General features: G+C 45.3%; 10 non-coding genes across 10 annotated transcripts; all 10 read left to right on the top strand.

Annotated features, from left to right (window-relative positions):
• The first annotated feature begins 709 nt into the window (after positions 1–709).
• On the top strand, positions 710–902 carry LOC130328722 (U2 spliceosomal RNA). The gene has a single exon (XR_008872595.1). It is a non-coding gene; the product is annotated as a U2 spliceosomal RNA (small nuclear RNA).
• Positions 903–2,984: 2,082 nt separating this feature from the next.
• On the top strand, positions 2,985–3,175 carry LOC130328720 (U2 spliceosomal RNA). Its single transcript, XR_008872593.1, has one exon. It is a non-coding gene; the product is annotated as a U2 spliceosomal RNA (small nuclear RNA).
• Positions 3,176–5,257: 2,082 nt separating this feature from the next.
• Positions 5,258–5,448, top strand: LOC130328719 (U2 spliceosomal RNA). The gene has a single exon (XR_008872592.1). It is a non-coding gene; the product is annotated as a U2 spliceosomal RNA (small nuclear RNA).
• Positions 5,449–7,527: 2,079 nt separating this feature from the next.
• On the top strand, positions 7,528–7,718 carry LOC130328718 (U2 spliceosomal RNA). Its single transcript, XR_008872591.1, has one exon. It is a non-coding gene; the product is annotated as a U2 spliceosomal RNA (small nuclear RNA).
• A 2,087-nt stretch (positions 7,719–9,805) lies between these two features.
• Positions 9,806–9,996, top strand: LOC130328727 (U2 spliceosomal RNA). The gene has a single exon (XR_008872599.1). It is a non-coding gene; the product is annotated as a U2 spliceosomal RNA (small nuclear RNA).
• A 2,088-nt stretch (positions 9,997–12,084) lies between these two features.
• On the top strand, positions 12,085–12,275 carry LOC130328723 (U2 spliceosomal RNA). Its single transcript, XR_008872596.1, has one exon. It is a non-coding gene; the product is annotated as a U2 spliceosomal RNA (small nuclear RNA).
• Positions 12,276–14,363: 2,088 nt separating this feature from the next.
• LOC130328721 (U2 spliceosomal RNA) lies at positions 14,364–14,554 on the top strand. The gene has a single exon (XR_008872594.1). It is a non-coding gene; the product is annotated as a U2 spliceosomal RNA (small nuclear RNA).
• A 2,084-nt stretch (positions 14,555–16,638) lies between these two features.
• Positions 16,639–16,829, top strand: LOC130328717 (U2 spliceosomal RNA). Its single transcript, XR_008872590.1, has one exon. It is a non-coding gene; the product is annotated as a U2 spliceosomal RNA (small nuclear RNA).
• A 2,098-nt stretch (positions 16,830–18,927) lies between these two features.
• LOC130328726 (U2 spliceosomal RNA) lies at positions 18,928–19,118 on the top strand. Its single transcript, XR_008872598.1, has one exon. It is a non-coding gene; the product is annotated as a U2 spliceosomal RNA (small nuclear RNA).
• A 2,088-nt stretch (positions 19,119–21,206) lies between these two features.
• LOC130328724 (U2 spliceosomal RNA) lies at positions 21,207–21,397 on the top strand. The gene has a single exon (XR_008872597.1). It is a non-coding gene; the product is annotated as a U2 spliceosomal RNA (small nuclear RNA).
• Positions 21,398–23,083: the final 1,686 nt, after the last annotated feature.

The raw sequence follows: 23,083 nt of genomic DNA, 5'->3' as shown, positions 1-23,083 counted from the left end.
ACTCCGCCTAAACATTATGCCATCTTAGAAAAAATTATACGTATGTATAACCTTAAAGACTTTGACTTGTTAACCTTGAGGGATGCTCGCAAGATAGAAGTACAGTTAAATTTGCAAGAAGAAATATGTATGGTCTCTAATTTTTCTTATAATAGGTGTGTACAAATATGGAAAAAGGTAAACGAGCCATATCTTTTTAATGAGCACAAGGATTTAGCATGGATGATTATCCATGAGTGTCTTCCGGTAAGATTTTTCCAATATAGAAGAGGTCTAAATGCTGTATGTGTCTGTCCCCGGGATAATTGCAATATAGATGAAACTGTTTTGCACCTTTTCTGGAATTGTTATTTTGCACAAAAGGTTTTTAGACTAATTGGTTCTTTATTGAAATTCCTAACAGGTCTAAAAGTTTTAAATCATGAAGTTGTTTTATATGGCAAAAGTGATGGAGTTACGAAAGAAAAAGAGAAAATTTTGTGGATTTTTATCAACTGTACAAAAAATGTATTATGGAAAGTTCGTAATATCCTTGTCTTCAAAAGAGATTTTATTTGTGAAAAAGAATGTTTGAAGATGATATACAGTGAAGTTTACTTGTACTATTTAATTGATAAAAAGAGATATGGGCAGAAAAAAGCATTAGCTATGTGGAATTTACATTTATGGAAAACAGTATTTGATGTATTGTAAACATTTTTTGTGATGTATTTAAGTTTTTGAGTTTTTTCAATAAAAATGTAAAAAAATCTGTTCTTATCAGTTTAATATCTGATACGTCCCCTATCTGGGGACCATATATTAAATGGATTTTTGAGAACGGGGGCCGATTTCGAAGCTTGCTTCCGTCGCCCTATGCATTGACCCGATATGGCAGTATCTTCGGGTACAGTGCACCACCCCCTTACAGGGTTAAAAAGAAAGATTCCTACTTTCATTGCTACCTGCTTGCTGGCTAGCCAGCTAGCCAGCCCTGTGGGCCTTGCTGCTGCTGCAGCCAAAAAACAAAAGGTGGTGCTGCTGCTGCTTCTGCTGCTTCTGCTTCTGCTTGTGTCTGGCCCCTGTTGGAGCGTCCAGGCACAGGACTTCTGCTGCTGCTGACTAAATGGCCTCCTTAATTGGATCATTTGAGTAGCCAGCACACCTGTGCAGGTAGGGCATGACATGATAGGCAGCTGCCTTGATAGCGGGTGGGTGCTGAATGTTCCTAATTGACAAAATAAGATTAATGCTTATGAAGAAATATAAAATCTCATCCCTTCCCCAATATCGCGCCACACCCCTACCCCTTAATTCCCTGGTTGAACGTGATGGACATATGTCTTTTTTCGACCGTACTAACTATGTAACTATGTAACATAACATGGGGGGGGGTCTCCTGGCTGTTCACACAGGTGTGTCATTGCTGTACATTGACCATGCATTGCTTCTGTGGTATTGCAAAGGCAAAGACAAATGCTTCCAGCCATCCATTGCACTAATGGATTGGTCATCAGCTGGCTGTCTATGTCCCGCATCAATATAGACCAAAGTACAGAGGGTTAGGCTATGCTATTGTGCACCTACCTGATGCATCAGAAGGTGCGAGGCCCTTGCTAAATTCTGTGCACAGACTTTGAGATCTATGCTTTAGACTGTATCTAAACCTGCTCCAACATGGACTGACATTCTGGCCTACTTTCAGCCGATGCGACTTGTCTGTCGCTGAACAGTCGCTTTTTATGTATTCAGCACCTATGTATAATGTTGTAAAAATGCTCTAGAAGCTAAAGTCGCAGAAATGTCACACATATTTGGCCTGCAACTTTCTGTGCGACAAATTCAGACAGGAAAAATCAGTATAAATCCTTAGAAAATTATCCCCCAGTGTCTCCATCTGCTGGCGGTATTGAATAAGCATTGCTGCACTGATGGGGTATGCATTAGACGAAAAAAAAGAAGAAAAAGAAGAATAATACGCCCAGAAAAGAGGCGAAAAGGAGAAAAACGTAAAAAAACGTGAAAAAAAAGTAAGAGGAAGAGAAGGGAAAAAAAGGTGGAAATGGGTTTAAAAGTGATTTCGGCGGAGAAATATATATATATATATATATATATATATATATATATATATATGCGCACACACACACATAGATATAAACGTATTCTACGTTGAGATATTGCAGCCGCTGCTGTGTCCAGGCCCAGGAGCCTTAGCACTGTGCTGTGATGTCACTCAATACCACTGACATCACTAGGTGTAAACAACATCTCTCCTTTGCTGTGTATGTGACTATGGAGCTGTTTGGTGATGTCGTCTATTACGGCCTTCATAGAAGCAACAGGAGATTGTTGCATCCATCTTGAACCCTCAGAACTACAGTGCTATGATGTCACTCACTTCCACAGGCCTTGCAGAGTGTAAACAACAACAACCCAGCTTTGTTGTGTATGTAACCATAGGGATTTGTGATGTCACCTAGAACCTTCACAGCAGCGACAGCTTTATGAGGAGCATCAGCACTGCTCTGCCTGAGCAGAACCATCACCGCCATAGGTTGTCAAATAACCCGGATTTAACCCACACAGGTAAGTCCAATGGGGTGCAGGCATGTCCTCTATGCTTACAGCTTCCCGTGGGTGTTGGTTTGATACCGTTTGGGGACAGCCAAGGAGGCATCTGCAGGCAACAAAGGTAGGTGTGTGCTTGTGTGTGTGTTTCCTATGCAGATCCTAAGCCCAGTGTCACATGCAAGTAGGAGGAGTAAGAAGGGTTCCTGGCAAATCCGGGTTATGGATTGCATTTAAAAAGGCCCCGTGGGAGTGCAATGGGCCCCTGTCTTGCTGCTTAGCAATAATGGTATGGGTTTAGGTTCTGCTGTGTGTACTGGTGGTTGACTGCCCCCCAGCCCAGAGTGTGCATGGAAAATTGTCTGGCAGCCTCCCTGACAGCAAGCAGTGATAGTGCCCATGAAGGGGACCTTGTTGGGCCCGCCCCTTTCACGGTTATCGCTTCTCGGCCTTTTGGCTAAGATCAAGTGTAGTATCTGTTCTTATCAGTTTAATATCTGATACGTCCCCTATCTGGGGACCATATATTAAATGGATTTTTGAGAACGGGGGCCGATTTCGAAGCTTGCTTCCGTCGCCCTATGCATTGACCCGATATGGCAGTATCTTCGGGTACAGTGCACCACCCCCTTACAGGGTTAAAAAGAAAGATTCCTACTTTCATTGCTACCTGCTTGCTGGCTAGCCAGCTAGCCAGCCCTGTGGGCCTTGCTGCTGCTGCAGCCAAAAAACAAAAGGTGGTGCTGCTGCTGCTTCTGCTGCTTCTGCTTCTGCTTGTGTCTGGCCCCTGTTGGAGCATCCAGGCACAGGACTTCTGCTGCTGCTGACTAAATGGCCTCCTTAATTGGATCATTTGAGTAGCCAGCACACCTGTGCAGGTAGGGCATGACATGATAGGCAGCTGCCTTGATAGCGGGTGGGTGCTGAATGTTCCTAATTGACAAAATAAGATTAATGCTTATGAAGAAATATAAAATCTCATCCCTTCCCCAATATCGCGCCACACCCCTACCCCTTAATTCCCTGGTTGAACGTGATGGACATATGTCTTTTTTCGACCGTACTAACTATGTAACTATGTAACATAACATGGGGGGGGGTCTCCTGGCTGTTCACACAGGTGTGTCATTGCTGTACATTGACCATGCATTGCTTCTGTGGTATTGCAAAGGCAAAGACAAATGCTTCCAGCCATCCATTGCACTAATGGATTGGTCATCAGCTGGCTGTCTATGTCCCGCATCAATATAGACCAAAGTACAGAGGGTTAGGCTATGCTATTGTGCACCTACCTGATGCATCAGAAGGTGCGAGGCCCTTGCTAAATTCTGTGCACAGACTTTGAGATCTATGCTTTAGACTGTATCTAAACCTGCTCCAACATGGACTGACATTCTGGCCTACTTTCAGCCGATGCGACTTGTCTGTCGCTGAACAGTCGCTTTTTATGTATTCAGCACCTATGTATAATGTTGTAAAAATGCTCTAGAAGCTAAAGTCGCAGAAATGTCACACATATTTGGCCTGCAACTTTCTGTGCGACAAATTCAGACAGGAAAAATCAGTATAAATCCTTAGAAAATTATCCCCCAGTGTCTCCATCTGCTGGCGGTATTGAATAAGCATTGCTGCACTGATGGGGTATGCATTAGACGAAAAAAAAGAAGAAAAAGAAGAATAATACGCCCAGAAAAGAGGCGAAAAGGAGAAAAACGTAAAAAAACGTGAAAAAAAAGTAAGAGGAAGAGAAGGGAAAAAAAGGTGGAAATGGGTTTAAAAGTGATTTCGGCGGAGAAATATATATATATATATATATATATATATATATATATATATATGCGCACACACACACATAGATATAAACGTATTCTCCGTTGAGATATTGCAGCCGCTGCTGTGTCCAGGCCCAGGAGCCTTAGCACTGTGCTGTGATGTCACTCAATACCACTGACATCACTAGGTGTAAACAACATCTCTCCTTTGCTGTGTATGTGACTATGGAGCTGTTTGGTGATGTCGTCTATTACGGCCTTCATAGAAGCAACAGGAGATTGTTGCATCCATCTTGAACCCTCAGAACTACAGTGCTATGATGTCACTCACTTCCACAGGCCTTGCAGAGTGTAAACAACAACAACCCAGCTTTGTTGTGTATGTAACCAAAGGGATTTGTGATGTCACCTAGAACCTTCACAGCAGCGACAGCTTTATGAGGAGCATCAGCACTGCTCTGCCTGAGCAGAACCATCACCGCCATAGGTTGTCAAATAACCCGGATTTAACCCACACAGGTAAGTCCAATGGGGTGCAGGCATGTCCTCTATGCTTACAGCTTCCCGTGGGTGTTGGTTTGATACCGTTTGGGGACAGCCAAGGAGGCATCTGCAGGCAACAAAGGTAGGTGTGTGCTTGTGTGTGTGTTTCCTATGCAGATCCTAAGCCCAGTGTCACATGCAAGTAGGAGGAGTAAGAAGGGTTCCTGGCAAATCCGGGTTATGGATTGCATTTAAAAAGGCCCCGTGGGAGTGCAATGGGCCCCTGTCTTGCTGCTTAGCAATAATGGTATGGGTTTAGGTTCTGCTGTGTGTACTGGTGGTTGACTGCCCCCCAGCCCAGAGTGTGCATGGAAAATTGTCTGGCAGCCTCCCTGACAGCAAGCAGTGATAGTGCCCATGAAGGGGACCTTGTTGGGCCCGCCCCTTTCACGGTTATCGCTTCTCGGCCTTTTGGCTAAGATCAAGTGTAGTATCTGTTCTTATCAGTTTAATATCTGATACGTCCCCTATCTGGGGACCATATATTAAATGGATTTTTGAGAACGGGGGCCGATTTCGAAGCTTGCTTCCGTCGCCCTATGCATTGACCCGATATGGCAGTATCTTCGGGTACAGTGCACCACCCCCTTACAGGGTTAAAAAGAAAGATTCCTACTTTCATTGCTACCTGCTTGCTGGCTAGCCAGCTAGCCAGCCCTGTGGGCCTTGCTGCTGCTGCAGCCAAAAAACAAAAGGTGGTGCTGCTTCTGCTGCTTCTGCTTCTGCTTGTGTCTGGCCCCTGTTGGAGCGTCCAGGCACAGGACTTCTGCTGCTGCTGACTAAATGGCCTCCTTAATTGGATCATTTGAGTAGCCAGCACACCTGTGCAGGTAGGGCATGACATGATAGGCAGCTGCCTTGATAGCGGGTGGGTGCTGAATGTTCCTAATTGACAAAATAAGATTAATGCTTATGAAGAAATATAAAATCTCATCCCTTCCCCAATATCGCGCCACACCCCTACCCCTTAATTCCCTGGTTGAACGTGATGGACATATGTCTTTTTTCGACCGTACTAACTATGTAACTATGTAACATAACATGGGGGGGGGTCTCCTGGCTGTTCACACAGGTGTGTCATTGCTGTACATTGACCATGCATTGCTTCTGTGGTATTGCAAAGGCAAAGACAAATGCTTCCAGCCATCCATTGCACTAATGGATTGGTCATCAGCTGGCTGTCTATGTCCCGCATCAATATAGACCAAAGTACAGAGGGTTAGGCTATGCTATAGTGCACCTACCTGATGCATCAGAAGGTGCGAGGCCCTTGCTAAATTCTGTGCACAGACTTTGAGATCTATGCTTTAGACTGTATCTAAACCTGCTCCAACATGGACTGACATTCTGGCCTACTTTCAGCCGATGCGACTTGTCTGTCGCTGAACAGTCGCTTTTTATGTATTCAGCACCTATGTATAATGTTGTAAAAATGCTCTAGAAGCTAAAGTCGCAGAAATGTCACACATATTTGGCCTGCAACTTTCTGTGCGACAAATTCAGACAGGAAAAATCAGTATAAATCCTTAGAAAATTATCCCCCAGTGTCTCCATCTGCTGGCGGTATTGAATAAGCATTGCTGCACTGATGGGGTATGCATTAGACGAAAAAAAAGAAGAAAAAGAAGAATAATACGCCCAGAAAAGAGGCGAAAAGGAGAAAAACGTAAAAAAACGTGAAAAAAAAGTAAGAGGAAGAGAAGGGAAAAAAAGGTGGAAATGGGTTTAAAAGTGATTTCGGCGGAGAATATATATATATATATATATATATATATATATATATATATATATATGCGCACACACACACATAGATATAAACGTATTCTCCGTTGAGATATTGCAGCCGCTGCTGTGTCCAGGCCCAGGAGCCTTAGCACTGTGCTGTGATGTCACTCAATACCACTGACATCACTAGGTGTAAACAACATCTCTCCTTTGCTGTGTATGTGACTATGGAGCTGTTTGGTGATGTCGTCTATTACGGCCTTCATAGAAGCAACAGGAGATTGTTGCATCCATCTTGAACCCTCAGAACTACAGTGCTATGATGTCACTCACTTCCACAGGCCTTGCAGAGTGTAAACAACAACAACCCAGCTTTGTTGTGTATGTAACCAAAGGGATTTGTGATGTCACCTAGAACCTTCACAGCAGCGACAGCTTTATGAGGAGCATCAGCACTGCTCTGCCTGAGCAGAACCATCACCGCCATAGGTTGTCAAATAACCCGGATTTAACCCACACAGGTAAGTCCAATGGGGTGCAGGCATGTCCTCTATGCTTACAGCTTCCCGTGGGTGTTGGTTTGATACCGTTTGGGGACAGCCAAGGAGGCATCTGCAGGCAACAAAGGTAGGTGTGTGCTTGTGTGTGTGTTTCCTATGCAGATCCTAAGCCCAGTGTCACATGCAAGTAGGAGGAGTAAGAAGGGTTCCTGGCAAATCCGGGTTATGGATTGCATTTAAAAAGGCCCCGTGGGAGTGCAATGGGCCCCTGTCTTGCTGCTTAGCAATAATGGTATGGGTTTAGGTTCTGCTATGTGTACTGGTGGTTGACTGCCCCCCAGCCCAGAGTGTGCATGGAAAATTGTCTGGCAGCCTCCCTGACAGCAAGCAGTGATAGTGCCCATGAAGGGGACCTTGTTGGGCCCGCCCCTTTCACGGTTATCGCTTCTCGGCCTTTTGGCTAAGATCAAGTGTAGTATCTGTTCTTATCAGTTTAATATCTGATACGTCCCCTATCTGGGGACCATATATTAAATGGATTTTTGAGAACGGGGGCCGATTTCGAAGCTTGCTTCCGTCGCCCTATGCATTGACCCGATATGGCAGTATCTTCGGGTACAGTGCACCACCCCCTTACAGGGTTAAAAAGAAAGATTCCTACTTTCATTGCTACCTGCTTGCTGGCTAGCCAGCTAGCCAGCCCTGTGGGCCTTGCTGCTGCTGCAGCCAAAAAACAAAAGGTGGTGCTGCTGCTGCTTCTGCTGCTTCTGCTTCTGCTTGTGTCTGGCCCCTGTTGGAGCGTCCAGGCACAGGACTTCTGCTGCTGCTGACTAAATGGCCTCCTTAATTGGATCATTTGAGTAGCCAGCACACCTGTGCAGGTAGGGCATGACATGATAGGCAGCTGCCTTGATAGCGGGTGGGTGCTGAATGTTCCTAATTGACAAAATAAGATTAATGCTTATGAAGAAATATAAAATCTCATCCCTTCCCCAATATCGCGCCACACCCCTACCCCTTAATTCCCTGGTTGAACGTGATGGACATATGTCTTTTTTCGACCGTACTAACTATGTAACTATGTAACATAACATGGGGGGGGGGGTCTCCTGGCTGTTCACACAGGTGTGTCATTGCTGTACATTGACCATGCATTGCTTCTGTGGTATTGCAAAGGCAAAGACAAATGCTTCCAGCCATCCATTGCACTAATGGATTGGTCATCAGCTGGCTGTCTATGTCCCGCATCAATATAGACCAAAGTACAGAGGGTTAGGCTATGCTATTGTGCACCTACCTGATGCATCAGAAGGTGCGAGGCCCTTGCTAAATTCTGTGCACAGACTTTGAGATCTATGCTTTAGACTGTATCTAAACCTGCTCCAACATGGACTGACATTCTGGCCTACTTTCAGCCGATGCGACTTGTCTGTCGCTGAACAGTCGCTTTTTATGTATTCAGCACCTATGTATAATGTTGTAAAAATGCTCTAGAAGCTAAAGTCGCAGAAATGTCACACATATTTGGCCTGCAACTTTCTGTGCGACAAATTCAGACAGGAAAAATCAGTATAAATCCTTAGAAAATTATCCCCCAGTGTCTCCATCTGCTGGCGGTATTGAATAAGCATTGCTGCACTGATGGGGTATGCATTAGACGAAAAAAAAGAAGAAAAAGAAGAATAATACGCCCAGAAAAGAGGCGAAAAGGAGAAAAACGTAAAAAAACGTGAAAAAAAAGTAAGAGGAAGAGAAGGGAAAAAAAGGTGGAAATGGGTTTAAAAGTGATTTCGGCGGAGAATATATATATATATATATATATATATATATATATATATATATATATGCGCACACACACACATAGATATAAACGTATTCTCCGTTGAGATATTGCAGCCGCTGCTGTGTCCAGGCCCAGGAGCCTTAGCACTGTGCTGTGATGTCACTCAATACCACTGACATCACTAGGTGTAAACAACATCTCTCCTTTGCTGTGTATGTGACTATGGAGCTGTTTGGTGATGTCGTCTATTACGGCCTTCATAGAAGCAACAGGAGATTGTTGCATCCATCTTGAACCCTCAGAACTACAGTGCTATGATGTCACTCACTTCCACAGGCCTTGCAGAGTGTAAACAACAACAACCCAGCTTTGTTGTGTATGTAACCAAAGGGATTTGTGATGTCACCTAGAACCTTCACAGCAGCGACAGCTTTATGAGGAGCATCAGCACTGCTCTGCCTGAGCAGAACCATCACCGCCATAGGTTGTCAAATAACCCGGATTTAACCCACACAGGTAAGTCCAATGGGGTGCAGGCATGTCCTCTATGCTTACAGCTTCCCGTGGGTGTTGGTTTGATACCGTTTGGGGACAGCCAAGGAGGCATCTGCAGGCAACAAAGGTAGGTGTGTGCTTGTGTGTGTGTTTCCTATGCAGATCCTAAGCCCAGTGTCACATGCAAGTAGGAGGAGTAAGAAGGGTTCCTGGCAAATCCGGGTTATGGATTGCATTTAAAAAGGCCCCGTGGGAGTGCAATGGGCCCCTGTCTTGCTGCTTAGCAATAATGGTATGGGTTTAGGTTCTGCTGTGTGTACTGGTGGTTGACTGCCCCCCAGCCCAGAGTGTGCATGGAAAATTGTCTGGCAGCCTCCCTGACAGCAAGCAGTGATAGTGCCCATGAAGGGGACCTTGTTGGGCCCGCCCCTTTCACGGTTATCGCTTCTCGGCCTTTTGGCTAAGATCAAGTGTAGTATCTGTTCTTATCAGTTTAATATCTGATACGTCCCCTATCTGGGGACCATATATTAAATGGATTTTTGAGAACGGGGGCCGATTTCGAAGCTTGCTTCCGTCGCCCTATGCATTGACCCGATATGGCAGTATCTTCGGGTACAGTGCACCACCCCCTTACAGGGTTAAAAAGAAAGATTCCTACTTTCATTGCTACCTGCTTGCTGGCTAGCCAGCTAGCCAGCCCTGTGGGCCTTGCTGCTGCTGCAGCCAAAAAACAAAAGGTGGTGCTGCTGCTGCTTCTGCTGCTTCTGCTTCTGCTTGTGTCTGGCCCCTGTTGGAGCGTCCAGGCACAGGACTTCTGCTGCTGCTGACTAAATGGCCTCCTTAATTGGATCATTTGAGTAGCCAGCACACCTGTGCAGGTAGGGCATGACATGATAGGCAGCTGCCTTGATAGCGGGTGGGTGCTGAATGTTCCTAATTGACAAAATAAGATTAATGCTTATGAAGAAATATAAAATCTCATCCCTTCCCCAATATCGCGCCACACCCCTACCCCTTAATTCCCTGGTTGAACGTGATGGACATATGTCTTTTTTCGACCGTACTAACTATGTAACTATGTAACATAACATGGGGGGGGGTCTCCTGGCTGTTCACACAGGTGTGTCATTGCTGTACATTGACCATGCATTGCTTCTGTGGTATTGCAAAGGCAAAGACAAATGCTTCCAGCCATCCATTGCACTAATGGATTGGTCATCAGCTGGCTGTCTATGTCCCGCATCAATATAGACCAAAGTACAGAGGGTTAGGCTATGCTATTGTGCACCTACCTGATGCATCAGAAGGTGCGAGGCCCTTGCTAAATTCTGTGCACAGACTTTGAGATCTATGCTTTAGACTGTATCTAAACCTGCTCCAACATGGACTGACATTCTGGCCTACTTTCAGCCGATGCGACTTGTCTGTCGCTGAACAGTCGCTTTTTATGTATTCAGCACCTATGTATAATGTTGTAAAAATGCTCTAGAAGCTAAAGTCGCAGAAATGTCACACATATTTGGCCTGCAACTTTCTGTGCGACAAATTCAGACAGGAAAAATCAGTATAAATCCTTAGAAAATTATCCCCCAGTGTCTCCATCTGCTGGCGGTATTGAATAAGCATTGCTGCACTGATGGGGTATGCATTAGACGAAAAAAAAGAAGAAAAAGAAGAATAATACGCCCAGAAAAGAGGCGAAAAGGAGAAAAACGTAAAAAAACGTGAAAAAAAAGTAAGAGGAAGAGAAGGGAAAAAAAGGTGGAAATGGGTTTAAAAGTGATTTCGGCGGAGAAATATATATATATATATATATATATATATATATATATATATATATATATGCGCACACACACACATAGATATAAACGTATTCTCCGTTGAGATATTGCAGCCGCTGCTGTGTCCAGGCCCAGGAGCCTTAGCACTGTGCTGTGATGTCACTCAATACCACTGACATCACTAGGTGTAAACAACATCTCTCCTTTGCTGTGTATGTGACTATGGAGCTGTTTGGTGATGTCGTCTATTACGGCCTTCATAGAAGCAACAGGAGATTGTTGCATCCATCTTGAACCCTCAGAACTACAGTGCTATGATGTCACTCACTTCCACAGGCCTTGCAGAGTGTAAACAACAACAACCCAGCTTTGTTGTGTATGTAACCAAAGGGATTTGTGATGTCACCTAGAACCTTCACAGCAGCGACAGCTTTATGAGGAGCATCAGCACTGCTCTGCCTGAGCAGAACCATCACCGCCATAGGTTGTCAAATAACCCGGATTTAACCCACACAGGTAAGTCCAATGGGGTGCAGGCATGTCCTCTATGCTTACAGCTTCCCGTGGGTGTTGGTTTGATACCGTTTGGGGACAGCCAAGGAGGCATCTGCAGGCAACAAAGGTAGGTGTGTGCTTGTGTGTGTGTTTCCTATGCAGATCCTAAGCCCAGTGTCACATGCAAGTAGGAGGAGTAAGAAGGGTTCCTGGCAAATCCGGGTTATGGATTGCATTTAAAAAGGCCCCGTGGGAGTGCAATGGGCCCCTGTCTTGCTGCTTAGCAATAATGGTATGGGTTTAGGTTCTGCTGTGTGTACTGGTGGTTGACTGCCCCCCAGCCCAGAGTGTGCATGGAAAATTGTCTGGCAGCCTCCCTGACAGCAAGCAGTGATAGTGCCCATGAAGGGGACCTTGTTGGGCCCGCCCCTTTCACGGTTATCGCTTCTCGGCCTTTTGGCTAAGATCAAGTGTAGTATCTGTTCTTATCAGTTTAATATCTGATACGTCCCCTATCTGGGGACCATATATTAAATGGATTTTTGAGAACGGGGGCCGATTTCGAAGCTTGCTTCCGTCGCCCTATGCATTGACCCGAAATGGCAGTATCTTCGGGTACAGTGCACCACCCCCTTACAGGGTTAAAAAGAAAGATTCCTACTTTCATTGCTACCTGCTTGCTGGCTAGCCAGCTAGCCAGCCCTGTGGGCCTTGCTGCTGCTGCAGCCAAAAAACAAAAGGTGGTGCTGCTGCTGCTTCTGCTGCTTCTGCTTCTGCTTGTGTCTGGCCCCTGTTGGAGCGTCCAGGCACAGGACTTCTGCTGCTGCTGACTAAATGGCCTCCTTAATTGGATCATTTGAGTAGCCAGCACACCTGTGCAGGTAGGGCATGACATGATAGGCAGCTGCCTTGATAGCGGGTGGGTGCTGAATGTTCCTAATTGACAAAATAAGATTAATGCTTATGAAGAAATATAAAATCTCATCCCTTCCCCAATATCGCGCCACACCCCTACCCCTTAATTCCCTGGTTGAACGTGATGGACATATGTCTTTTTTCGACCGTACTAACTATGTAACTATGTAACATAACATGGGGGGGGGTCTCCTGGCTGTTCACACAGGTGTGTCATTGCTGTACATTGACCATGCATTGCTTCTGTGGTATTGCAAAGGCAAAGACAAATGCTTCCAGCCATCCATTGCACTAATGGATTGGTCATCAGCTGGCTGTCTATGTCCCGCATCAATATAGACCAAAGTACAGAGGGTTAGGCTATGCTATTGTGCACCTACCTGATGCATCAGAAGGTGCGAGGCCCTTGCTAAATTCTGTGCACAGACTTTGAGATCTATGCTTTAGACTGTATCTAAACCTGCTCCAACATGGACTGACATTCTGGCCTACTTTCAGCCGATGCGACTTGTCTGTCGCTGAACAGTCGCTTTTTATGTATTCAGCACCTATGTATAATGTTGTAAAAATGCTCTAGAAGCTAAAGTCGCAGAAATGTCACACATATTTGGCCTGCAACTTTCTGTGCGACAAATTCAGACAGGAAAAATCAGTATAAATCCTTAGAAAATTATCCCCCAGTGTCTCCATCTGCTGGCGGTATTGAATAAGCATTGCTGCACTGATGGGGTATGCATTAGACGAAAAAAAAGAAGAAAAAGAAGAATAATACGCCCAGAAAAGAGGCGAAAAGGAGAAAAACGTAAAAAAACGTGAAAAAAAAGTAAGAGGAAGAGAAGGGAAAAAAAGGTGGAAATGGGTTTAAAAGTGATTTCGGCGGAGAAATATATATATATATATATATATATATATATATATATATATATATATATGCGCACACACACACATAGATATAAACGTATTCTCCGTTGAGATATTGCAGCCGCTGCTGTGTCCAGGCCCAGGAGCCTTAGCACTGTGCTGTGATGTCACTCAATACCACTGACATCACTAGGTGTAAACAACATCTCTCCTTTGCTGTGTATGTGACTATGGAGCTGTTTGGTGATGTCGTCTATTACGGCCTTCATAGAAGCAACAGGAGATTGTTGCATCCATCTTGAACCCTCAGAACTACAGTGCTATGATGTCACTCACTTCCACAGGCCTTGCAGAGTGTAAACAACAACAACCCAGCTTTGTTGTGTATGTAACCAAAGGGATTTGTGATGTCACCTAGAACCTTCACAGCAGCGACAGCTTTATGAGGAGCATCAGCACTGCTCTGCCTGAGCAGAACCATCACCGCCATAGGTTGTCAAATAACCCGGATTTAACCCACACAGGTAAGTCCAATGGGGTGCAGGCATGTCCTCTATGCTTACAGCTTCCCGTGGGTGTTGGTTTGATACCGTTTGGGGACAGCCAAGGAGGCATCTGCAGGCAACAAAGGTAGGTGTGTGCTTGTGTGTGTGTTTCCTATGCAGATCCTAAGCCCAGTGTCACATGCAAGTAGGAGGAGTAAGAAGGGTTCCTGGCAAATCCGGGTTATGGATTGCATTTAAAAAGGCCCCGTGGGAGTGCAATGGGCCCCTGTCTTGCTGCTTAGCAATAATGGTATGGGTTTAGGTTCTGCTGTGTGTACTGGTGGTTGACTGCCCCCCAGCCCAGAGTGTGCATGGAAAATTGTCTGGCAGCCTCCCTGACAGCAAGCAGTGATAGTGCCCATGAAGGGGACCTTGTTGGGCCCGCCCCTTTCACGGTTATCGCTTCTCGGCCTTTTGGCTAAGATCAAGTGTAGTATCTGTTCTTATCTGTTTAATATCTGATACGTCCCCTATCTGGGGACCATATATTAAATGGATTTTTGAGAACGGGGGCCGATTTCGAAGCTTGCTTCCGTCGCCCTATGCATTGACCCGATATGGCAGTATCTTCGGGTACAGTGCACCACCCCCTTACAGGGTTAAAAAGAAAGATTCCTACTTTCATTGCTACCTGCTTGCTGGCTAGCCAGCTAGCCAGCCCTGTGGGCCTTGCTGCTGCTGCAGCCAAAAAACAAAAGGTGGTGCTGCTGCTGCTTCTGCTGCTTCTGCTTCTGCTTGTGTCTGGCCCCTGTTGGAGCGTCCAGGCACAGGACTTCTGCTGCTGCTGACTAAATGGCCTCCTTAATTGGATCATTTGAGTAGCCAGCACACCTGTGCAGGTAGGGCATGACATGATAGGCAGCTGCCTTGATAGCGGGTGGGTGCTGAATGTTCCTAATTGACAAAATAAGATTAATGCTTATGAAGAAATATAAAATCTCATCCCTTCCCCAATATCGCGCCACACCCCTACCCCTTAATTCCCTGGTTGAACGTGATGGACATATGTCTTTTTTCGACCGTACTAACTATGTAACTATGTAACATAACATGGGGGGGGGTCTCCTGGCTGTTCACACAGGTGTGTCATTGCTGTACATTGACCATGCATTGCTTCTGTGGTATTGCAAAGGCAAAGACAAATGCTTCCAGCCATCCATTGCACTAATGGATTGGTCATCAGCTGGCTGTCTATGTCCCGCATCAATATAGACCAAAGTACAGAGGGTTAGGCTATGCTATTGTGCACCTACCTGATGCATCAGAAGGTGCGAGGCCCTTGCTAAATTCTGTGCACAGACTTTGAGATCTATGCTTTAGACTGTATCTAAACCTGCTCCAACATGGACTGACATTCTGGCCTACTTTCAGCCGATGCGACTTGTCTGTCGCTGAACAGTCGCTTTTTATGTATTCAGCACCTATGTATAATGTTGTAAAAATGCTCTAGAAGCTAAAGTCGCAGAAATGTCACACATATTTGGCCTGCAACTTTCTGTGCGACAAATTCAGACAGGAAAAATCAGTATAAATCCTTAGAAAATTATCCCCCAGTGTCTCCATCTGCTGGCGGTATTGAATAAGCATTGCTGCACTGATGGGGTATGCATTAGACGAAAAAAAAGAAGAAAAAGAAGAATAATACGCCCAGAAAAGAGGCGAAAAGGAGAAAAACGTAAAAAAACGTGAAAAAAAAGTAAGAGGAAGAGAAGGGAAAAAAAGGTGGAAATGGGTTTAAAAGTGATTTCGGCGGAGAAATATATATATATATATATATATATATATATATATATATATATATGCGCACACACACACATAGATATAAACGTATTCTCCGTTGAGATATTGCAGCCGCTGCTGTGTCCAGGCCCAGGAGCCTTAGCACTGTGCTGTGATGTCACTCAATACCACTGACATCACTAGGTGTAAACAACATCTCTCCTTTGCTGTGTATGTGACTATGGAGCTGTTTGGTGATGTCGTCTATTACGGCCTTCATAGAAGCAACAGGAGATTGTTGCATCCATCTTGAACCCTCAGAACTACAGTGCTATGATGTCACTCACTTCCACAGGCCTTGCAGAGTGTAAACAACAACAACCCAGCTTTGTTGTGTATGTAACCAAAGGGATTTGTGATGTCACCTAGAACCTTCACAGCAGCGACAGCTTTATGAGGAGCATCAGCACTGCTCTGCCTGAGCAGAACCATCACCGCCATAGGTTGTCAAATAACCCGGATTTAACCCACACAGGTAAGTCCAATGGGGTGCAGGCATGTCCTCTATGCTTACAGCTTCCCGTGGGTGTTGGTTTGATACCGTTTGGGGACAGCCAAGGAGGCATCTGCAGGCAACAAAGGTAGGTGTGTGCTTGTGTGTGTGTTTCCTATGCAGATCCTAAGCCCAGTGTCACATGCAAGTAGGAGGAGTAAGAAGGGTTCCTGGCAAATCCGGGTTATGGATTGCATTTAAAAAGGCCCCGTGGGAGTGCAATGGGCCCCTGTCTTGCTGCTTAGCAATAATGGTATGGGTTTAGGTTCTGCTGTGTGTACTGGTGGTTGACTGCCCCCCAGCCCAGAGTGTGCATGGAAAATTGTCTGGCAGCCTCCCTGACAGCAAGCAGTGATAGTGCCCATGAAGGGGACCTTGTTGGGCCCGCCCCTTTCACGGTTATCGCTTCTCGGCCTTTTGGCTAAGATCAAGTGTAGTATCTGTTCTTATCAGTTTAATATCTGATACGTCCCCTATCTGGGGACCATATATTAAATGGATTTTTGAGAACGGGGGCCGATTTCGAAGCTTGCTTCCGTCGCCCTATGCATTGACCCGAAATGGCAGTATCTTCGGGTACAGTGCACCACCCCCTTACAGGGTTAAAAAGAAAGATTCCTACTTTCATTGCTACCTGCTTGCTGGCTAGCCAGCTAGCCAGCCCTGTGGGCCTTGCTGCTGCTGCAGCCAAAAAACAAAAGGTGGTGCTGCTGCTGCTTCTGCTGCTTCTGCTTCTGCTTGTGTCTGGCCCCTGTTGGAGCGTCCAGGCACAGGACTTCTGCTGCTGCTGACTAAATGGCCTCCTTAATTGGATCATTTGAGTAGCCAGCACACCTGTGCAGGTAGGGCATGACATGATAGGCAGCTGCCTTGATAGCGGGTGGGTGCTGAATGTTCCTAATTGACAAAATAAGATTAATGCTTATGAAGAAATATAAAATCTCATCCCTTCCCCAATATCGCGCCACACCCCTACCCCTTAATTCCCTGGTTGAACGTGATGGACATATGTCTTTTTTCGACCGTACTAACTATGTAACTATGTAACATAACATGGGGGGGGGTCTCCTGGCTGTTCACACAGGTGTGTCATTGCTGTACATTGACCATGCATTGCTTCTGTGGTATTGCAAAGGCAAAGACAAATGCTTCCAGCCATCCATTGCACTAATGGATTGGTCATCAGCTGGCTGTCTATGTCCCGCATCAATATAGACCAAAGTACAGAGGGTTAGGCTATGCTATTGTGCACCTACCTGATGCATCAGAAGGTGCGAGGCCCTTGCTAAATTCTGTGCACAGACTTTGAGATCTATGCTTTAGACTGTATCTAAACCTGCTCCAACATGGACTGACATTCTGGCCTACTTTCAGCCGATGCGACTTGTCTGTCGCTGAACAGTCGCTTTTTATGTATTCAGCACCTATGTATAATGTTGTAAAAATGCTCTAGAAGCTAAAGTCGCAGAAATGTCACACATATTTGGCCTGCAACTTTCTGTGCGACAAATTCAGACAGGAAAAATCAGTATAAATCCTTAGAAAATTATCCCCCAGTGTCTCCATCTGCTGGCGGTATTGAATAAGCATTGCTGCACTGATGGGGTATGCATTAGACGAAAAAAAAGAAGAAAAAGAAGAATAATACGCCCAGAAAAGAGGCGAAAAGGAGAAAAACGTAAAAAAACGTGAAAAAAAAGTAAGAGGAAGAGAAGGGAAAAAAAGGTGGAAATGGGTTTAAAAGTGATTTCGGCGGAGATATATATATATATATATATATATATATATATATATATATATATATATATATATATATGTGCGCACACACACACATAGATATAAACGTATTCTCCGTTGAGATATTGCAGCCGCTGCTGTGTCCAGGCCCAGGAGCCTTAGCACTGTGCTGTGATGTCACTCAATACCACTGACATCACTAGGTGTAAACAACATCTCTCCTTTGCTGTGTATGTGACTATGGAGCTGTTTGGTGATGTCGTCTATTACGGCCTTCATAGAAGCAACAGGAGATTGTTGCATCCATCTTGAACCCTCAGAACTACAGTGCTATGATGTCACTCACTTCCACAGGCCTTGCAGAGTGTAAACAACAACAACCCAGCTTTGTTGTGTATGTAACCAAAGGGATTTGTGATGTCACCTAGAACCTTCACAGCAGCGACAGCTTTATGAGGAGCATCAGCACTGCTCTGCCTGAGCAGAACCATCACCGCCATAGGTTGTCAAATAACCCGGATTTAACCCACACAGGTAAGTCCAATGGGGTGCAGGCATGTCCTCTATGCTTACAGCTTCCCGTGGGTGTTGGTTTGATACCGTTTGGGGACAGCCAAGGAGGCATCTGCAGGCAACAAAGGTAGGTGTGTGCTTGTGTGTGTGTTTCCTATGCAGATCCTAAGCCCAGTGTCACATGCAAGTAGGAGGAGTAAGAAGGGTTCCTGGCAAATCCGGGTTATGGATTGCATTTAAAAAGGCCCCGTGGGAGTGCAATGGGCCCCTGTCTTGCTGCTTAGCAATAATGGTATGGGTTTAGGTTCTGCTGTGTGTACTGGTGGTTGACTGCCCCCCAGCCCAGAGTGTGCATGGAAAATTGTCTGGCAGCCTCCCTGACAGCAAGCAGTGATAGTGCCCATGAAGGGGACCTTGTTGGGCCCGCCCCTTTCACGGTTATCGCTTCTCGGCCTTTTGGCTAAGATCAAGTGTAGTATCTGTTCTTATCAGTTTAATATCTGATACGTCCCCTATCTGGGGACCATATATTAAATGGATTTTTGAGAACGGGGGCCGATTTCGAAGCTTGCTTCCGTCGCCCTATGCATTGACCCGATATGGCAGTATCTTCGGGTACAGTGCACCACCCCCTTACAGGGTTAAAAAGAAAGATTCCTACTTTCATTGCTACCTGCTTGCTGGCTAGCCAGCTAGCCAGCCCTGTGGGCCTTGCTGCTGCTGCAGCCAAAAAACAAAAGGTGGTGCTGCTGCTGCTTCTGCTGCTTCTGCTTCTGCTTGTGTCTGGCCCCTGTTGGAGCGTCCAGGCACAGGACTTCTGCTGCTGCTGACTAAATGGCCTCCTTAATTGGATCATTTGAGTAGCCAGCACACCTGTGCAGGTAGGGCATGACATGATAGGCAGCTGCCTTGATAGCGGGTGGGTGCTGAATGTTCCTAATTGACAAAATAAGATTAATGCTTATGAAGAAATATAAAATCTCATCCCTTCCCCAATATCGCGCCACACCCCTACCCCTTAATTCCCTGGTTGAACGTGATGGACATATGTCTTTTTTCGACCGTACTAACTATGTAACTATGTAACATAACATGGGGGGGGGTCTCCTGGCTGTTCACACAGGTGTGTCATTGCTGTACATTGACCATGCATTGCTTCTGTGGTATTGCAAAGGCAAAGACAAATGCTTCCAGCCATCCATTGCACTAATGGATTGGTCATCAGCTGGCTGTCTATGTCCCGCATCAATATAGACCAAAGTACAGAGGGTTAGGCTATGCTATTGTGCACCTACCTGATGCATCAGAAGGTGCGAGGCCCTTGCTAAATTCTGTGCACAGACTTTGAGATCTATGCTTTAGACTGTATCTAAACCTGCTCCAACATGGACTGACATTCTGGCCTACTTTCAGCCGATGCGACTTGTCTGTCGCTGAACAGTCGCTTTTTATGTATTCAGCACCTATGTATAATGTTGTAAAAATGCTCTAGAAGCTAAAGTCGCAGAAATGTCACACATATTTGGCCTGCAACTTTCTGTGCGACAAATTCAGACAGGAAAAATCAGTATAAATCCTTAGAAAATTATCCCCCAGTGTCTCCATCTGCTGGCGGTATTGAATAAGCATTGCTGCACTGATGGGGTATGCATTAGACGAAAAAAAAGAAGAAAAAGAAGAATAATACGCCCAGAAAAGAGGCGAAAAGGAGAAAAACGTAAAAAAACGTGAAAAAAAAGTAAGAGGAAGAGAAGGGAAAAAAAGGTGGAAATGGGTTTAAAAGTGATTTCGGCGGAGAAATATATATATATATATATATATATATATATATATATATATATATATATGCGCACACACACACATAGATATAAACGTATTCTCCGTTGAGATATTGCAGCCGCTGCTGTGTCCAGGCCCAGGAGCCTTAGCACTGTGCTGTGATGTCACTCAATACCACTGACATCACTAGGTGTAAACAACATCTCTCCTTTGCTGTGTATGTGACTATGGAGCTGTTTGGTGATGTCGTCTATTACGGCCTTCATAGAAGCAACAGGAGATTGTTGCATCCATCTTGAACCCTCAGAACTACAGTGCTATGATGTCACTCACTTCCACAGGCCTTGCAGAGTGTAAACAACAACAACCCAGCTTTGTTGTGTATGTAACCAAAGGGATTTGTGATGTCACCTAGAACCTTCACAGCAGCGACAGCTTTATGAGGAGCATCAGCACTGCTCTGCCTGAGCAGAACCATCACCGCCATAGGTTGTCAAATAACCCGGATTTAACCCACACAGGTAAGTCCAATGGGGTGCAGGCATGTCCTCTATGCTTACAGCTTCCCGTGGGTGTTGGTTTGATACCGTTTGGGGACAGCCAAGGAGGCATCTGCAGGCAACAAAGGTAGGTGTGTGCTTGTGTGTGTGTTTCCTATGCAGATCCTAAGCCCAGTGTCACATGCAAGTAGGAGGAGTAAGAAGGGTTCCTGGCAAATCCGGGTTATGGATTGCATTTAAAAAGGCCCCGTGGGAGTGCAATGGGCCCCTGTCTTGCTGCTTAGCAATAATGGTATGGGTTTAGGTTCTGCTGTGTGTACTGGTGGTTGACTGCCCCCCAGCCCAGAGTGTGCATGGAAAATTGTCTGGCAGCCTCCCTGACAGCAAGCAGTGATAGTGCCCATGAAGGGGACCTTGTTGGGCCCGCCCCTTTCACGGTTATCGCTTCTCGGCCTTTTGGCTAAGATCAAGTGTAGTATCTGTTCTTATCAGTTTAATATCTGATATGTCCCCTATCTGGGGACCATATATTAAATGGATTTTTGAGAACGGGGGCCGATTTCGAAGCTTGCTTCCGTCGCCCTATGCATTGACCCGATATGGCAGTATCTTCGGGTACAGTGCACCACCCCCTTACAGGGTTAAAAAGAAAGATTCCTACTTTCATTGCTACCTGCTTGCTGGCTAGCCAGCTAGCCAGCCCTGTGGGCCTTGCTGCTGCTGCAGCCAAAAAACAAAAGGTGGTGCTGCTGCTGCTTCTGCTGCTTCTGCTTCTGCTTGTGTCTGGCCCCTGTTGGAGCGTCCAGGCACAGGACTTCTGCTGCTGCTGACTAAATGGCCTCCTTAATTGGATCATTTGAGTAGCCAGCACACCTGTGCAGGTAGGGCATGACATGATAGGCAGCTGCCTTGATAGCGGGTGGGTGCTGAATGTTCCTAATTGACAAAATAAGATTAATGCTTATGAAGAAATATAAAATCTCATCCCTTCCCCAATATCGCGCCACACCCCTACCCCTTAATTCCCTGGTTGAACGTGATGGACATATGTCTTTTTTCGACCGTACTAACTATGTAACTATGTAACATAACATGGGGGGGGGTCTCCTGGCTGTTCACACAGGTGTGTCATTGCTGTACATTGACCATGCATTGCTTCTGTGGTATTGCAAAGGCAAAGACAAATGCTTCCAGCTATCCATTGCACTAATGGATTGGTCATCAGCTGGCTGTCTATGTCCCGCATCAATATAGACCAAAGTACAGAGGGTTAGGCTATGCTATTGTGCACCTACCTGATGCATCAGAAGGTGCGAGGCCCTTGCTAAATTCTGTGCACAGACTTTGAGATTTATGCTTTAGACTGTATCTAAACCTGCTCCAACATGGACTGACATTCTGGCCTACTTTCAGCCGATGCGACTTGTCTGTCGCTGAACAGTCGCTTTTTATGTATTCAGCACCTATGTATAATGTTGTAAAAATGCTCTAGAAGCTAAAGTCGCAGAAATGTCACACATATTTGGCCTGCAACTTTCTGTGCGACAAATTCAGACAGGAAAAATCAGTATAAATCCTTAGAAAATTATCCCCCAGTGTCTCCATCTGCTGGCGGTATTGAATAAGCATTGCTGCACTGATGGGGTATGCATTAGACGAAAAAAAAGAAGAAAAAGAAGAATAATACGCCCAGAAAAGAGGCGAAAAGGAGAAAAACGTAAAAAAACGTGAAAAAAAAGTAAGAGGAAGAGAAGGGAAAAAAAGGTGGAAATGGGTTTAAAAGTGATTTCGGCGGAGAAATATATATATATATATATATATATATATATATATATATATATGCGCACACACACACATAGATATAAACGTATTCTCCGTTGAGATATTGCAGCCGCTGCTGTGTCCAGGCCCAGGAGCCTTAGCACTGTGCTGTGATGTCACTCAATACCACTGACATCACTAGGTGTAAACAACATCTCTCCTTTGCTGTGTATGTGACTATGGAGCTGTTTGGTGATGTCGTCTATTACGGCCTTCATAGAAGCAACAGGAGATTGTTGCATCCATCTTGAACCCTCAGAACTACAGTGCTATGATGTCACTCACTTCCACAGGCCTTGCAGAGTGTAAACAACAACAACCCAGCTTTGTTGTGTATGTAACCAAAGGGATTTGTGATGTCACCTAGAACCTTCACAGCAGCGACAGCTTTATGAGGAGCATCAGCACTGCTCTGCCTGAGCAGAACCATCACCGCCATAGGTTGTCAAATAACCCGGATTTAACCCACACAGGTAAGTCCAATGGGGTGCAGGCA

The sequence above is a fragment of the Hyla sarda genome, unplaced genomic scaffold, assembly GCF_029499605.1.
Source record: "Hyla sarda isolate aHylSar1 unplaced genomic scaffold, aHylSar1.hap1 scaffold_3133, whole genome shotgun sequence".
NCBI classification, from domain to species: domain Eukaryota; kingdom Metazoa; phylum Chordata; class Amphibia; order Anura; family Hylidae; genus Hyla; species Hyla sarda.
The sequence above is the reverse complement of the archived record's forward strand: the minus strand, read 5'-3'. Positions and strand labels throughout refer to the sequence as shown.